The following is a 16,183-nucleotide window of genomic DNA, read 5'->3' on the forward strand; positions in this document are numbered from 1 at the left end:
TGAGAGTTCAAGGCTGCCCAGACACCCCCTCGTGCATTCAGCAGGTCTGTATTAAGCATCCAACCCTGTGCAGCACACTGTGCTGGGAGTTAGAGGATGAGGAAGGAGCATTCTGGGTCAAGAGAATGGCAAGGCAAAGACACTATGTTAGTTAGCAATGAACTTGGTGGGTCAGGACAGAAGGAAGGCTGTGGGCTGGAGAGAGATGAGACAGGAATGAACTGGGGCCAGGTCGTGAGGGGCCTTGTGGTCCTGATGAGGGTTTTGAGTTTTAGTAAAATGGACATAGGTTAGGGGGCCTTTAGCAGGGGCTATGAGGTGACTTGGGTTCCAGCAGGATCCCTCTGGCTGTTATGTTCAATTTGGGATCGCCAAGAGCAAGAGCAGAGACGGGGAGCCCCATTCAGAGGCTGCGGAAGTTGGGCAGGGGTTGACGGAGGCTTGGACCTGGGGCAGGAGCAGTCATAGGTGAGGCACCGACCAGTGGTTGGATGAGGGGGTTAAGGAAAAGAGGAAGATCTAGGGCAACTCCTAGACTTTTGGCCCAAACCAAGGTGAATGGTGGAACAGCCACCCCCAGGAACAACACATTTTTGCTGCAGCAACGTGATCCAGCTAAGCCTGGTGCCAGAATGTGATCACACGTTTACATCTGTGACTCTCGAATAAAACCAAAGAATGTGCAAATATAGAAAAAGGATCTATGGACGTGATAAGGACACAGGAGGGAAGAGAGCAGGGAGAACCACGGCTAACTTAAAATACAGAAATTCAGTCTCTTTGTTTTAAAAGAGGGAGAGATTAAGTCACAGGAAAATGAAGTTTCTTGTCCAAGGTCACACCCACATGGCCAGACCGTGGCCAAGCAAGACTGAAAACCAGATCCTGTGGTCTTAAACTCTGTTCTACTTAACCAGTCTCCTGGAGTAGCTGTTGAGTCGTTTCTAGAGTGTTCGTGTGTGTGTGAGTTGGTGTTCACGGTCACAAATACCATTGCCGGGAATGTCTTTATACATGCTTCTCAGCGTACACGAGCAAGTGCCGCAAAGGGAGAAATTCCAGGCAGTGAATTCGGCGCGTGGAGAGCCCTCGCGTTCTGGGGCGTCTGTCAGCTCCCACAGCGCAGCACCCCCTTGCATAGACACGCCAGTGCCTGCGAACCTTCCCTTCCACGCTCAAGCCGCCCCCTCCCCAGCAGAACTGGCTTTTGAAGGAGGTTGTGTAGCTTTCAGGAGGTGAGGGATGGCAAGGTGGTAGTTGGGGGTGGGGGGTGGGCTTTTTATAAACCACTAGACAGACCCAGATCAATAATGCATGTTCCAAAAAAGGCCAGCCCATTATCTCACAGTCTGCTACAACCGGCACACAGAGGGTGGTCCTAAAAAATTTATCATCTGCTATTTTCTGCTCATTCGTGCGGCAGTTCTGATGGTTCTCAGGGCTGAAGGCTTCTCGACTGAGCTAATTCCAGGCTTCCTTCCAGTCCCGGGTGGAGAACAGCCGTCCATCCTAATTAGGGTCTGGTTGAGAGAACGCGGATGGGACACACAGAGGGGCTCGTCCTGCGTCTTCATTGCGAGGTTGGGGCAGGGGGAGGAGGGCCACAGACTCGTGTGCTCTTTGCTCGCGTGCATCTGGCATCCTGCCCTGAGTTGCCACTCCCAAGTGTCACGTGCCCAGGGGAACTGGTTCCAGGGCACAGGGGTCAGTAAACAGCCTCCATTATCAATACATTGTCAAGGTGATTGGGAAAATCCCTGCTTTTCAGTGATCCTTGGAGACCGCCAGGGGCTTGGCTCACCACCTTTACCAGAAGGATAAGAGAAGGAGAAGCACACAGAGGCTGGCGTCTTGTTTGCATCTGATGACCTTGAGTCAGAGAGGCTGTGTCACTGGGGAGCTCTGCTGGGGTTTACTGGTTGGATTCGATCCGGCCAAACCTTTGGTGAGCCTCAGCGGCTCAGACAGGCTCGGAGACACTAAGAGGAGTTAGACACAGTCCTCGTGGAGTGTTGGCAGCATCCCAGGGCCATCTGTTCCATTATTTGAGATTTTATTGTACTGGACTTACTTTTTGAAGCTTACATCGTATTTGAGAAGGAAGTCTTAAATGATAACTGTAAATGAAAAACCAGTCTCCACTGCCTTTCGTAAAAGGTCACGGCAAAACCAAGTACAATGAGAGCAGCGGTGTTTTTGCATTCGGGCAAGAGGTTGTCTCCCACAAGGCTGGCGTGTCTTTGTTATACAGGCTGAGGGCAGCAGCACCTCCCTGGGACTTTCTCCTTGACCCGTTCAGCAGGATGGAAGCTGGGGAAAGGTTGGGAGCCATGGGCTTTTTGTATTGGAGCCCCACTAATACGGGGGCTCTTGTGTCTGAAGGTTAAGGACACAGATTCCCCAAACCCCAGAATATCAGGGCTTATCTCCTAAGGGTCCACATGGGGTAGAAACAAGCTGCCTTTTTGAGGCACCCTCAGATTGCCAGGTTCAGGTGTGCCCCCCAAGAGAGTCATGCCACTGTGGGCGATAAAAGGTCCCCCCAGCAGTGTTGGCAGGGGGACCACAGAAATGCCATAGAAACAAAGCATTGTTTCCATTCATTGGATATAAGAACCCATGTTTCACAAACTTTCTGTCAGTCTGAATTCTCTCAGTGACAAGTGACAGAAACCCAACTCAAACCAGACCAACATACACCAAAAAATGAGTTTATTCAACTCAGGTGAACAAAAAGTCCAAGTGTTTAAAAAAAAAAAAAAAAAAGTCCACGTGTATTCTGAGCTTCAGGTGTGGCTGGATCCAGGAGTTCTGTCTGGCTCTCATCTGTCTCTCCATCTCCCTATTCTCAGTTCTCCTCCAAAGCGGCTTCACCCTCAACCCAGCTTCCCACCTGGCATCACCAGACCCGTGTTGATGGTACAGTGAGCCATCCTTGTGGAAAGAGTATCTCTCTCCCATGCATACCAATAAATGGCCCCAAATGAAGTATCTTAGATCTGGTCCTCCCCGGGACAGCTGGTCAATCATGAACCATTCAGGGGAAGGGAATACAAGGATCAGCTGGCCTGGTCATATGCACAGCCCTGGAGTCAGGAATGGGGCCGACCTCACAGGAGCTGTGAGGACTCAGAAAGGGAGTAGGTGTGTTCCCTAAAGGGAAATTCAAGAGCTGGTGCCAGAAGAAGGCAGGTGCCAGGTGTGCAGTCAAGTCCAGGAGATGCTCAGGGCATGCTCACAGGGCTCTCTCCAAAGCAGGGTGCTCATGGGACAAATAATTCATTCAACGAGTATGTGCCAGAGGGGGTCCAGCAGCAAAAGAAATAGGCAAAATCTCTATTCTTACGGAGCTTACATACTAATGCAAGAGTTAATAAAAAATATTTATAAAGTATGTGGTGCCTACAGTAGTAAAAGGGGACAAGGAGGATAAAGCAAGGAAGGGAAGTCAGCAAGGAGAGGGAAAGGGAGAGCGATGCTATTATGGAGACATCTGGGCAAAGAAAGTAAAGGAGCCAGTCAAGGGAGTTCCCCTAGGAAGAGCAACCAGGCAGAGAGAACAGTAGGTGCAAAGGCCCTGAGGCAGAAAGCAGTCCTACCAGGCTCACAGAGCAGCAGAGAAGTTAGGACAGCAGAGCAGTATGAGCAAGGACAAGGTCTGAGAGGTAATGGATTGGTGCTGGAAGGGTAGATCATACAGGGTCTTTGGACCAGAGAGAGGATTTTGGCTTTCTGGGTGATACAGACACCAGTAGAGGACGCTGAGCTGAGGAAGAACATTATCTGACTTGTGTGTTAATACGGTCCCTCTGGCGATGCTATGGAGAATAAACTGGAGGGACGTAATAAGAGCAGGGAGCCCAGGAAGGGGTCTCCTGCTGGAGTCCAAGCACGAGATGATGGTGGCTCAGACCAGAGTTAGGGGGAAGCAGAGACTGCCCCTGGTCATCAGGTAGAGCTGATAAGATGCGCTGATGGACCTGATGTGGAGTAGGGGGGGAGAGGAGTCAGGAGTAACTCCCAGGTTTGGGCATGAATGACTACAAGGAGGGATTCTCTATTCACAGAGACGGGGAGAGCTCTGCTCAGGAGCTCCGTGCGGTTTCTGGACCTGGTCAGATGCGGGGGCTGGAAAAATCAGGAGGAGCTGTCCAAGGCTGTCAGCTCGGAGAGTCACAAGTTCAGGGAAGAGGTCCAGGCCTGGATGGGCTGGGACTGAGGGGAAGGGCCAGAGAAGGGGCAAGAAGTATATGCAGATTGTGTGCCTGTCTGCGCTTTACTGGGTCTAAGGACCTTCACCACATTCCCAGAGGGGTCTCTGACCTTGAAAGTTCCAGGCCCCCAGCCCAGAGGGCTGCCTCGTGGGAGAGGCTGGCTTTTTAGAAAAAGCCTGGGGAGGGCTCCTGGCCAGACGCTTGTTTTCTCCTTTCCGTCTGTGAACGCAAGGAAACCACACCCCGTGCCGCAGACTGATCTCCAGAAATCAGTTCTAAGTTTCAGGCTCGGGTACTCTGTAGGGGCCAAATGGCTGGAAGCCCAGGACAGCTTGCCCAGATTCCGGACACCAGATCAGTGTAACTTCCAACTCGGCCTCTCTAAGATACCAACTCCTGACATTCCTGCCATTTCTCACTGGAGTCACAAAAACATGTGGGGGCAGGTTATCTCAGGAGGAAGAAAGGCTCATCTAGACCCACCCTGGCGTTCAACTTCCAAGCACATTCCTGCAAGACTTTTTTTTTTTCTTTTCATTCAGCAACACTTGGGAGATCACTTAAATTCTGGAAGCTAAGTATATCGGGATTCAGTTTGGCTGCATATAAAAGAAAATATTAAATAACACTGGCTTAAGGTAGAATTTTGCTTCTCACTCACATAAAAATATCTGAAAATTGGCATTCCGGGGCTGGCATGGAGTCTTCAAGGTTATCAAGCACACGAGCTCCTCTGCCTTTCTGTTCTCCCACACTTGTTGTGTGGCTTCTCTCATTAAGGTCATCTCATGGTTCAGAATGGCTGCTGGAGCTCCAGCTATCAGAGCCACATTCCAGGCATCACAGAAGGAGGAAGCAAAAGGGTAAAAAGAATGGACTTCAAGTTAAGTCCGCTCCCTTTAAGGACCTCATTCCAGACATCACGTACAACACAGACAGAGCTTACTTAATTAGCCACACGATCTCAGCAAGAAATGTGGGGCACACTCAAATTTGGATTATTCAAGGACAGTTTAACTATATTTTGCCAAAGTGTGAGCAAGCAAGGGTGGGGAAATCTATTTAGTAACATTAGAGCCATTCCTACCCCAAGACCAAGGGGATGAGGGGAGCAAATGGTTACTGGGAGACCACGGGCCACGCAGTAGGAGCTGTCCCCCTCTGTTGATACCACAGGGAGAGAAAAGGAGGATTGCATACCCCAACGTCCTTTTTCTCTTCTACTGATCTCCCAGGACTTCCAGTGGCCAATTCCAGTCGAAAGCCAGAGAGTAAAGAGAGTTGTGGATACAGCCCATCTAGGTCAGCTCCCTGGGCTGGATCATTGGACAGAGAACAGATCTAGAAGGACACAGGGAGGACCACTTGCACATTTAGCTGCAAGGCAGTCTGGGAAATGGATTTCCTAGCTAAGTGCATTAAAGATTAAAATCAGGGCCTGTTAGGAAGGGGAACATGCACTGGCGGACATCCTGGGTCTCTCCCCACACCAGAGATCAGGAGCAAGGGTCCCAGTGAGAGGCAGCACCTCTGGAGGGGAATGGCGGGGGTGTTGTACGAAGGGCACTGGTGACACCTGCACCATGAGAAGGAGAGAGTCACATGGGAATTTGGGGGAGGACCATCCCAGGCACCAGGATAAGTGCAGGAGCCACGTGGCAGGAATGGGCTTGCCAGGAACTTTGAGGGGGACAGCAGGACCCGGGGAGTGAGGGGGACAATGATGGGGGGAAGGTCTGGATTTTATTCCAAAACCCGTGGAAAGTCACTGAGCTGCTCTAAGCAGGTCAATATTCATGATCCGTGTTTTCAGCGGCTCAGTCTGGCTGCAGGCACGAAATCAGAGTCAGGGAGACCGGGGGGGGGGGGGGGGGCCTCGAGGTGGGAGCCCAGGGGTGCTCTGCAGAGGTAGTGAGGGGACAGAGCCGGTTCTGTTTGGAAGGTCAGCAGGCAGGGCTTGTGGCTGGATTGCAAGGGGGAGGGAAGGAGAATCGAGAATCACTCGGAGTTTCAGCTGAGCGGATGGCAGATGGCAGTGGTGTTTACAGGGAAAGGGACATGGGGAGGAGGAGGAACAAGTTTTCAGGCTCTGGTCAGACATCCCCCTGCTTTGTACTCATCGCCACCAGGCCAGTGGCTAGGTGACTGGCCCTATGTAGCCCATGAGGACAGGTTGGCAGAACTCCCCTGGAGGCCTTGCCTCATCGAAGACACAGCCTCTGGCAAGGAGCAGGATGTGGGTGGAGCTCCTCAGAGAGGCAGTGACCGGTGACTGCCGAGCGCCATTGATGATTCCCACAGCCTGCCCTTTCCCAGGGCCTCTGGGCCACTTCCCTTCCATTCAGAAGTGCTGTAGCACAATTTGCTCCCAGAAGCTTCATGGCCAGAGCTAGCAGGAGGCAGAGGAGGAAAAATTAACTTGAGGATCTCTCTGACAGTCCAGTGTTTATTAATGAAATGCCAACACGCCTTTCCGACACCTGCTTCCTTGATACCGGGTTGACGCACCGATTTCGAGCCTCGGCTTCTTGGAGCTGAAACCAGCAACAGCATTTGCTTGTATTTGGTGACATCCCTGCCTCAGGAGCGGCTCCCCCTTTGCCCCACTGTGAGGACGAGTGGTCCGAGCAGAGGGTCCCCGGCATCCGTTGTGTTTCTTCTGGGTCGAGCTGGAGGCATGGTAGTCACCAACTGACAGCAGTGAGCCCATTCTGGTGCGAGGAGGGGCATCAGATTCCGGGAGACAATGGAGTCCCTCTGTCCAGGTGTGGCCTCTGTTTCTGATGCTCACCCCCAGCCCCTCCCCCACCCTGCTGGGCACAGAGCTGTTCCGGGCAGGGGGACGGAGGGGGCCCAGCCTCCCGCGGTTGTTAAACAGTCCGCGGGGGGCAGGCCACTCACAAGCTGATCCGGTACATTGCAGGCATTCCAGGGACACTCGAGGACCCTATGAGGACGGCCACAGGAATTCCAGCCTGGCCGGCAGTCACCAGTGGCAGGAGGACAGCACGGGACACAGGTGCTTTGCCACCTGTGGCCTGAGTGAATGGCCCTTCCCCCTCCCCCGACCTGCCAGTCTAGGTCAAGATTCTGTTCTAGCCTAGAGGCAGACCCACAGCTCTCCTCCTCCTCTTAAAGCCTGTTCTCTTGTGGGGCTCTGGGTCACAGTAAGTGTTACTTTGGAGGTTTACTTAGCTGGTCCCTTCAGCTGAAGTAGAAGCAGTACAGGTTGTAAACTCAGGGCCTCCAAGGGCCCGGCAGGTCCAGTAAATGTGGAGAGTGGGGAGCAGGAAGAAGCAGAGTGGACCTTCTAAACTGGGCCCTTGCTACTCCGGTCCACTCACCTTTGGACCCACCAAGGCCAGATCTCTGTCTTTTTCAAGCAAAGCCAGACAGCTGGATTGATATGAAATCTCCCTATTTAAAAAAAAAAAAGTTCTCAATTAATTTTTCAAACACCTTTTAAGCCCAACTAAGTCGAACACACAGGCCAGATTCTGTCCAGAGGCACTCTGTGAACTGTGTTACCCAGGACTTGGGAGCTATGATAACTAAAATTTGTAACAGCTAGCATGTATTAAATGCTTTTGGTATGCCTCGTACTGCAGTAAAGGTATTTTCCTTGGTTAAATTTTGGAACATCCCATGGGGAAGAGGCAGACAAGGACACTGAAGTATATGAGAGTTGAGTCATTTGCACAAGGTATGGGGTTCATAGGATGTGGCAAAGTCTGGATTCGAACTCGGGCCAGGTACCTTCTAGAGCCCTTCCCAGCATACTGCATAAGGTGACAGAGAGTAGTCTAGAATTGTCCTTGAATTTCACAGTCAAAAGAAATCTTCTACCTAAAGCTATTCATGTGCTGTATTTTTACAGATGGGAAATGAAGGCCCAGAGAAAGTCGGTGGTTTCATCAGACAGCTCACACTTTGTTTTGTGGGCTCTTTGATAGCCAGAGTGTACAGACAAGGGAGGGCCCCGTGTTCCATCCAGAACAGAAGCACACATGTGTGCGTTACACCCACAAACACATTCAGCGGTGGAACCTGTTTAACATACAGAGCTAAACAGGTGACAAAAGAATCATTCAGAGAAGGATGGTGCCTGGAGAGGACACAGGTCATGTCCCCTTCACCCTTCGCCGGTCCCCATGCCATGTGGCCCTTCAGCTCCTCATTTTCAACCCAGAGAGTAGGAGAGAGAACACAGCCGGGACTGTGAGCCACTCTAGCAAACTAAAGAACTAAGGAGGAGGTCATTGGAACCACTGATCTGTGGCCTTGGGGGTGGAGGGAGGCATACAACACCCCACATTGGAATTGGGTCTGTGAACCTGAAAAGAGTTGGGATGAGTAGAAATTTTTTAAATTTTTCACAGGGGAAGAGACCCGTGAAAACAAAAATGCCAAGAGCCCACAAAGCTCATTTAAAAAGCTATAGCATTCTTGATACACTGAAAAAAGTGTAACCAAGCATTTCTGTGGACAGGTCATGCCTCTGGCCTTCTGACTGTGGCCTCTTGTTTAGTATTCAGAGTTACTGTGGTCTCTACAGATATGAGGGGTCCTTGCCAAAAGACCTCTTCTAGAACATTCCAGGCTAGATTATTTTTTTCTCCAAATGAAAGGCACAGGTGGGAATGCAACGCATATCCTGGAGTATTCATAGAGTAGCCTGTTTCCAGTCAGTTCTCTTCTCCCTCCCACACCTCCAGGGTATTTCAAATTACATGACTGACACAGTCTCACGTTAAAATACTCAAGTAATTCAAAGCAAAGCTTCCCCATCCACCATTCACAGTGCTCATCTCAGAGGCAACCATTATCTACAGTTTATAAATCGGCTAAGAACATTTTCTCAAGGACCAGGAAGGAGGATGGATTCAGCACAGCACAGGGAAAACCTCCCGAGGAGGCAGTATTAGCAAAGACCTGGATGACACCTGGTGCTGGGCGGAGGGGAGGGGGGGCATCTAGGTTGCAAGAGCAGCAAGTGCAAAGGCCCTGAGGCAGGAGCATGTTTGGTGCCTTGGTGTATTCTAGTAGCAGTGAGGTCAGCACGACCAGAGGAGAGGGAGAGTGGGGGACAGAGGTACAAGTTGTAGCTGGGGAGAATCAGTATCCAAGTCACATGGGGTCTCCTGGGCCAAAGGGGGAGCTTTGGCTTTTATTCAGTGCAAGATGGTCCATTGGTGGAAAAGACTGAGCAGAGGAACACGTGCTATGGCTTCACCTTTCAAAGAAGCCCTCTGGCCACCAGTAGTTCAGGTGAGAGACAGGAAATGCTGATTTAAGTCAAGATTCTGGGTTTACTGAAGGGCTATCTTTCTTCCCTGTATCCCGTTTCCCTGCCAGGCTTTCCCAAGGAGGGATGACGTCACAGACTCTAATTATTTACCTATACCTTTAAGAAAACAAATGTCAGAAGGTATCATTTCCTTAGTTATCCATCATGATCAGTGACTCCCATGCCGCCCACTTGGGGGGCCTCCGGAGTCTGTCACAGAGGGGTGTGGGGGGCATCTGCTCCCGGCTGGCAGGGGCCCCCAGGCCAGAAAGTGGCTGGGAAACGCCTAAGCCCTGTGGGTGGCAAAAATTGGGTCATGGTTCGAATCTTGAAATTCCCCAGCACCTGCTTGTTCCCTCGAGGTAGTGGTTGCACTGACCCAGACCTTTAGAAGAACATGTTCGTTCAGTGTTTCCTGAAATGACTTTCTACGACAGGTAAGGCACAGGTATCTCATGCGATAGCTCAGCAAACCTCGATTTAACTGCTTACAAACTTACTTTGACGTTCATCCAAAAAAAAAAAAAAAAAAATCAGTGTATCAGGCACCGAAGTTCACATAGTTACTTGGGCTGAGACTAAGGTGTACTGTTTAAAGTCACTTTAAGAAAAGATATCAGATAATGAAAATAGCACAGTCCGAGTGCTGAGGAGGCCCCAAAAAGTGATCAGAAAGGGGTGGGCAGGGGAGTGTCACGGGGAGGGGGGGTTATGCCACATAGTCGGTGGGGGTGGGACCTTGAGAGGCGCAGAGACCTGTCGGGGGACCTGAGCCCTGGCCCGGCAAGGCAAGGCTGGAGGGTTCGATCATGGAAGGAAGCCGGCCTGGTTTTGTTTGCATGTCCCCAGGTTTATGTTGGACAATGCAGGTTTGGGTTGGCCGCTGGCATCACTTAAAATAATAAAAACTGGCCTTTCTGTCTGTGTGGCCACATCTTCCGGGTTCTCCCCTCCCATCAGAGCCATCTGTCCGTCCACATCAGAGCTGGGCAGGGCGAGCAGATCAGATCCTGTGGTTGGGTGTTCCACATGTGGATTTGTAGAGCCTTGTCGCTGTGGCCGTTTTAATACAGCAGGTTACTGTCCCACGGGGACGCTTCGCTTCTCGTGCTGTTTCTGCACGGGAGCCACCGTCCTTTTGGGGCTTTGGTAAGTCGTACTCGAGCAGCAGCGGACTGACACAGCTCTCCTGCAGCCGGCTGCTTGGGGCAGGGGTGAGTGCAGGGGGTGGCGAGAGCGGCCCATCAGCTCACCTCCTAGGGAGATGAGGAGGAGAGAGACGGAAGTGCTTTGAGACCCTGGTTCTGAGCCTGTTAAAAATACGCAAGGGAGGGAGCACCTGGGTGGCTCAGTGGGTTAAAGCCTCTGCCTTTGGCTCAGGTCATGATCTCGGGGTCCTGGGATCAAACCCCGCATCAGGCTCTCTGCTCAGCAGGGAGCCTGCTTCCCTTCCTCTCTCTCTGCCTGCCTCTCTGCCTACTTGTGATCTCTCTCTCTGTGTGTCAAATAAATAAATAAAATCTTTTTTAAAAAAAAGAAAAAAGAAAAAGAAACCGTTCCGCTGGCCGTTTGCGTTTTGCCAGCGTGACGTTCGGGGCGGCAGACTGCAGGTGAATTACTCACCAGGTGGCGGCCTCCTGCTTTCCAGAAGGGTCTGGCAGGCTGCGTGGGGAGCCAGCTTTGTCCTTCCTGCAGTCCCCGGAGACGCAGAAAGGTTGAGTTCTCATTACCAGCCGCTCCATCCTTTCTCCTCCTAGTGTGTCAGGAGCATGCAAAACGTTGGTTCTGCCTGGGATGCCCTAGATGCATTCCTATGAGTATTTACCGAGCACCTGCCCTGTGCCAGGCACCGCCCTGGGCCTCAGGGCTGGGAGGCACCGTGGGTTGTCCCAGCCCTCCCGCGCTGACACCAGGCTGCGGGCAGTCGACAAGCGGGATAAATATGTAAATATGGAGATGTCAGAAACTTACGGAAGGAGTCTGAACTGTCAGGGGCTGGGAGCAGAGACGAGAAGGGCGTGAGGGCACAGGCCATCGGGATGCTGCAGGAAGGGCATTCCAAACAAAAGGAACAGAGAGGCAAAGGCTTGGAGGTGGAAGCAGGCCTGGCAAGTCCAAGGGCAGAGACAAGGGCCCTGTGGCTGCAGCGAGTGGGCAGCGAAGGGGTCTGGATCCAGCAGGGCCTGTGGGTGACCCCAGGGACTCTGTTCTCTGCTGAGTGGGAGCCACAGAGGCTGCTTAGGAGAGAAGGCACTCTGCCTGCTCCTTGCAGAAGAAATGGTCAGGGTCCGTCCGGTCAGGAAGCAAAGCAGTTGACCTAGCTCGGAGGAGAGAGGATAACCAGGTGCCCCGGGAAGAGGCAACCAGACTGCAGGATGGATATACTTTGGAGGAGGAGCAACAGGCCTTGCTGCTCATTTGGATGTGGGACCGGAAAGGTGGAAGCAAGGCGTAGCAAGATTATTATCTAAGTCACTGGAGGGAAGCCGAGGAGGCAGGAGGGGGCCGGTGACCGCAGGAGCTCAGTTGAGGGTGTGTGGCTCTAAAGCTGTCCGCAACATGGTCCCATAACCTCACCGCGGGGGCCGCACTAGGTTCTACAAAGCCCGTGTGTGCCACACGCCAGCCAGGCCTTCCCCTTTCCAGAATTTTCTCACCTATGTGCTGCTTGTACTAGGATTGACCTCTTTTAATCAGCCGTGATTGTTCTGTTTTAAAGAACGAGAGTCCACTACCCTAACTGAGAGAAGGCAGGATCACTTGCCCTAAGTAGAGGACACTAAACCACGTGACTCGGCATAAGCCAATGATGTTGCCGGCTGAGAGCTCTGAGCAGGTGTCTGGCTCCCTCCCGGTGGAAACAGGAGTCGTGTGGGTATGAAGGACACGATGGCACCGGCTGACATTTTCTCCTGGAGCTCATCGGTAGTAAAGGGAGTCGCTTTCCCACCACTGGCATCCCCAATATTTGGCGAAGTGGTTCTGTGCTGCTCCCACAGCTGACGTGCCAGCTAAAGCCACCTCTGGGACGACGAGGGGACCCAACATCCAGCCCAGGACCCTTCTGAGCCTCCCTGAAACCAAGGATTGACCAAGTGCATAGGGAGCCCTGTGCATTCCCTGGGTGAATTATCACTACCTCAAGTGTGGTGTGAACCATACATTTCTGGAACATTTCTGAGACCGTACATTTCTGCAACATGATACCCAGCACCTACTGTTCCTGTCAGTCGGGCTTGGGTTTGAGTCTGCATATCCTACTTCCCAAGCTCTGTAGCTCTGACCGGTCATTTAATTCCCTGTCCTCAAAAGGGCTGTTGGGGGATTAAGTAAAATGATGCTTGACACATGCCCAGCGTGGTGCATACCACAAGCATGCAGCCAGCCAGACTCACTGCTCTCAATAATTATGATGATTATTATTGGCGTAGAACACTGCCCTCTGCCCCAGGAAAAGTTTGGACCTGTCTCATCAGCTAAATTATATTAGGAGGTTGCCAAGCTCCAAGGCCTTCAGGGACCTGGCTGGTAATACGAATGGGTGGAATGGGTGTAGACTGCAGGGCATGGTGGGGAGTGTGGCAAACTGGAGAACACGGGATCTCTCGGATGCTATTTCAAGTCAGATTTTTTTCAGATCCACCGCACAAAAGGCACATCTCTATGAATACAAACCAGCTGGGGCTCTCAAGGTCCATAGAAGCCCAAAGAAGAAGGTCCTATGTTTCTGAATTTAGCAGATATTTACTGAGCACCTGCTGTGTGCCAGGCACTGTGCTAGGTTTGGGAACATAACGGTAAATAGAGCCAGCCCAGATCCCTGCTGCCATGTGGCTGGACCAGGAGGGGCAACGGGCAGTGTGCAAACAGGGGAGCTAGAAGTGGGGTCCGAGGGCAAGAGGTGCTGTGGGGAAAAGTACAAGGGGAGGGGCCACGGTGAGTGCCAGAAGCAAGGGCAGCGGCATCCATTCCGGGCTCGGGAAGTCCCCTCAGATATTTGATGTTTGCTCCATCACCTGAGGGAGGCTGGAGGGAGCCCTGCAGGCAGAGGGCACAGCTCAGGCAAAGGCCATGAGGTCAGAATGTAGCCAGTGTGCAAGCTGGGGGCCAAGGGGCATGACCTTGCTATCTCAATTGGCAGTAAAAATTCCATGTAGGGAGAACGGATGGGCAAGCAGAAGGCCTGTCTGGATTCCTGCCCCTTCCCCAGGCAGGGCACCAGGCCTGGGAGGGGGGCATCCCACGGTTCTGCCTGACCCTGAGGCGGTGGCCTGCTCCCTCTGCAGACTCCAACGTGTGAGCACCAGATGGTCAGGCAGGCCTCGGAAAGCCCCCCTCATCCATCCCCTCCAGAGGGAAGTGTCACACCTGGTAGAAACCCTGTAATTGCCTCCAGTTACAGCTGTGTCCCCTGGGGCTTCTTGGGAGGGCGTGTGACCTTGAGAAAAGACGCTCACAGTCCCGAGGCCTGATGACTCCTGTTCAGTTCGTAACCCAAGAGCCAGTTCTCTGCTTGCAGCCTTGCTTTCCTCCACCCACCGCTGGGAGCCTTGGCCCAGAGGCTCAGGGAGCACACCTGGTTCTGGGAGGGTGTCCCTTTTAAAACCACATCAAGTGCTGGGCTGGAAAGGGCAGGCTTTGCTGTGTGTCCTTCCATCTCCCGGTGAGTTTTTATAGAGCACCGATTATATATTCCCCCAGGGGGGAATTGGCGGGGGAGTGGAGAGCGCCCTGAGTCACCCAGAACCCTCAGTCCAGGGAAAGTAGACCACAAACAAATGACCCAATAAAGGAAACCATTTCAGAAGGTGATAAATGTCAAGAAGAAATATACGGCTGGTGACATAGGGAGTAAACAGTGGGTGCTCCTTCAGATGGGGAGGCCAGCCGGGCTTCACTGAGGGGGTGACCTCGGGCTGAGTTCTCAATAACAGAACAAGCCAGCAAGGCCAAGTCTCCAGAAGAGCCCCACACAGAAGCAACAGCAAGTGCAAAGGTCCTGGGGCAAGGATGAGATTGGAGCATTTGAGAAGCCCTCAGGAGGCCAGTGTAGCCAGGTGAGCAAAGAGGAGGGGAGAGATGAGCTCAAAGGAACACAGGAGGTGGGTTGGCAGCAGGGGCAAGTCTAGAAGAGTCTTGGGCCATGGAAAGGAATTCAGTTTTTCTTCCGAGTGCCATGGGAAGCTATCCAGTAATTTTAAACAGTGAGGAGATATGATCTATGTTTGCCTCAGGGAAACTCTTAACTCTATTTCCATCCCTATTTGGCAGAAAGATGGGATTAAAAGAGCCATATAAATCTCCTTTTCATTCTTCCCGGTAGGAACAGAGGGCTGAGGTGGGTCTGATTAGTTGTCCTTGAGTCTCTGAAGGGCTGTTGGTGACTGGGATCGGCAGCTATCCCGCAGAAACTTCAGATGCCTATAGACCCCGTCACGGTCCTCATGTGACCATCCCCTCCGTGTCTGTGTGTCTGCTCCGTTCTCTCTTACGAAACACCTGTCACTGGATTTAGGGCCCACCCAGGTAATCCAGAACAAGATCACCCCTAGATCCTTAACTATATCTGCAAAGACCCTTTTTCCAAGTAAGATCACGTTCCCAGGTTCTGAGGGTTATGATGTGGACATGTCGGGGAGGGGAAGTGTTTGTACCCCTCAAGCCACAACAGACCCTGAGAACTTTAAGGAAAAGGAAAGCGCCTGAAGGTGGCCACAGAAAGGAAGAAGAAAATGACTTCCATTGACTATTTCCCTAAACCTGCTAAATATTCAGATACCAGCCGTAGTATTACTCATCTACTCTGCAAACATTTATTGAGTGCCTGCTGTGTACCACACACCATGGGGGCATTGAGGATTGAGCACTGAGCAAGGCACATAGCCTTTGCCCTCATGGGGCCCTCAGCAGGGCGGTGACCATGAAGACACCTGTGCACAGTACGGCTTCTAGAACACGGTAGTTTCCTTTCCTTCCTAAGCGCCTTTCGCTGCTGCGGCTTCATTGAGAAGCAAGAAAAGGCATGAATGAAGCCACACTACCTGGTGGTGTATAATTAAGTCCCAATAACACAGGCTGTGTGCATAATAAGGGCTCAAGGGAATCAAAAGCCAGAGTGAGCACTAGAAGAGGTGTGCCCTGGCTGGTGGGTCGAATCTGGGGAGAGAGGGGAAAGTGGATTCCAAAATAGGACCATGTGGACAAAGGAGCAGAGCACTTGGCCGAGGAGTGTGCGGGGAGGTGGTGAGCCCAGCAGGCTGGCATGACCGGATTTCAGTAAAAGTGAACAGTTCTTGGGAAAGTTCCAAACAAAACAAAGTATAATCTTCCCTGGGTTTACATAGTGGTTGCTTTCCAAAAAATAAAAAAAGGAATGCATTGCACATTAATAGCCTGCAAAAAAAAAAAAAAAAATATGTTCTGTTTCTACGTAAAACAAAGTTCCATTTTAGGCTTGGATCCTTGACAAACAGCTGTTCACCCGCTCCCCGCGGCCACCCAGTGGGGCTGCAGACCCAGGACATTTCTCGCCCAGAGGTCCCTTGCTGGCCCCAGCCCACACGTGACCGTGGCGCCTGCCCCCATCCGTCCCCAGAAATTTCCAAAATGTACCCCCTTCCCCAGGGATGGGAGAGCCGCCCTGTTGAGAACCACTCATGCCTTGTGGCCCCGCGGGGGCACT

The 16,183-nt window shown here is 52.0% G+C and overlaps 1 protein-coding gene and 1 long non-coding RNA gene across 5 annotated transcripts in view; one reads left to right on the forward strand and one right to left on the reverse strand.

Annotated features, from left to right (window-relative positions):
- SULF2 (sulfatase 2) overlaps nucleotides 1-16,183 on the forward strand; it is a 112,996-nt gene that overhangs the window by 28,999 nt on the left and 67,814 nt on the right. The gene's annotated exons all lie outside the window — the stretch shown is intronic.
- On the reverse strand, nucleotides 6,645-15,887 carry LOC106005263. Its single transcript, XR_001178501.2, has 2 exons — nucleotides 11,125-15,887; nucleotides 6,645-10,757 (listed from the first exon to the last, which is right to left on the reverse strand). It is a non-coding gene; the product is annotated as an uncharacterized LOC106005263 (long non-coding RNA).

Source organism: Mustela putorius, unplaced genomic scaffold (genome assembly GCF_011764305.1).
Source record: "Mustela putorius furo isolate JIRA1106 unplaced genomic scaffold, ASM1176430v1.1 tig00000592_pilon_pilon_pilon, whole genome shotgun sequence".
Taxonomy (NCBI): Eukaryota; Metazoa; Chordata; class Mammalia; order Carnivora; family Mustelidae; genus Mustela; species Mustela putorius.